Below are 1470 nucleotides of genomic sequence, written 5' to 3'. Positions count from 1 at the left end.
TAGCTGTAACAATTACATGTAACTAGCTAAATGTTGTAAAAAGTGACATCAGAAAATCAACACTACATTTTAAAACAGTGTTTGAAGCTAAATGTGACAAAATTTAGGCATGAATTTTGAGCACAAGCTCCTTTACAAACGGCGCCCCATAAGAAACAGGAAAAAAAACAACTTTGAAAACAGCCAAACAAAATGCTAATACAGCAGAACTTAAAACCAGCTGAACAAGCCTTAAAACATCGGAACAGAACTTGTATTGTTTTCAGAAGTGCTCTATAAATAAACCAGACTTTTTAGGTGAATCCCACAGTTTATGCGTAAAGAAAGCCACTGATGGACAGCCCAGCCCACGCTGCCTGATGTGGTTCAGGATCAGACTCTTCGGTGGGTCTGTTGTCATTCATATCAGCTGTGTTGGTGAGAGCAGAGCTGCTTTGGTGCTTAATTGTTTTAGCTGCTTGTTTTTCCTAAAGTGAGCTGCAGGAAGTCTTTCCTGTTTTGAATACGCTATGAATAGAAGTGAATTGTGTGCATGTTTGTGTTTTGTTTTCTTCTTTCCCGTGTATTTGTGAATGTGTCGAAGAGAAGTTGAGGAGGGTGTGTGTGTGTGTCAAACTGCAAAAGGCATCAGGTAAGTGTGTTTCCCACATGCTTCTATACACAAACCACTTCAGATGACTGGACGTAGCTGGTGATTTATGACCTGCCATAATCAACTCCTCACCAACTGTAGCTTATTTGCCTTTCTTTTTCTCACACCCACGCAGCCCTGCTCTTCATCATCTCCACCTCATTTCATCTTCGCCTCAGGAAACAGGACATGGCAAACTTCCAGCCTCTGTTTCTCTCACTTCCCCGTGTGCGAGCATTAAAGCAGTGAAACAAACCGAGCCGTCCGACCCGCTCGAGCTTCCTCCTGTCTCACGGAGAAGGAGCAAACTGTTTATATCGTTAAAACGAATCCAACCCAAACACACAAACACACCTGGCTATCACACGCCACACCACACAGGCACGGTTTCATTTTTCGAAGGAACTTTGCTGTGTTCACGCTCCGGATATGTGGGCTGCAATGCCACACAGCTGAACTCTAATCAGTATAGAGGGTTAAAAGCTGATGGTCTATAAGGTTAAACATTCGCTTTGGAAGTGATTGTTGTAATTTTTAAAATAAATCACTGTCCCACAAAACATGTCAGCAACTGACTGACAGTTAGGAAGAAATACATTCGATCCATGCTTGTTTTTCTTCTTATGCCCTTCTTATGTTTTTTTCTTTTAGCGATAAAACTAATGAACTCTTTCATCCCTTATCTCATTAGTGAGCTTTTTACTTGTCTGAAATCGGTTCATGTGGAAGTTAAAATAAGATTTATATCAGGGCCAGAGAGGGCTGCATTTAGACGTGGAGGCCAGGAATTCACACTGTTTCAGTCAGGAAGAAGAGAAGAAAAATCACTTTCACATGTA

The sequence above is a fragment of the Kryptolebias marmoratus genome, linkage group LG20 (genome assembly GCF_001649575.2).
Source record: "Kryptolebias marmoratus isolate JLee-2015 linkage group LG20, ASM164957v2, whole genome shotgun sequence".
Classification (NCBI taxonomy): domain Eukaryota; kingdom Metazoa; phylum Chordata; class Actinopteri; order Cyprinodontiformes; family Rivulidae; genus Kryptolebias; species Kryptolebias marmoratus.
Note: the sequence above shows the minus strand (reverse complement) of the source record.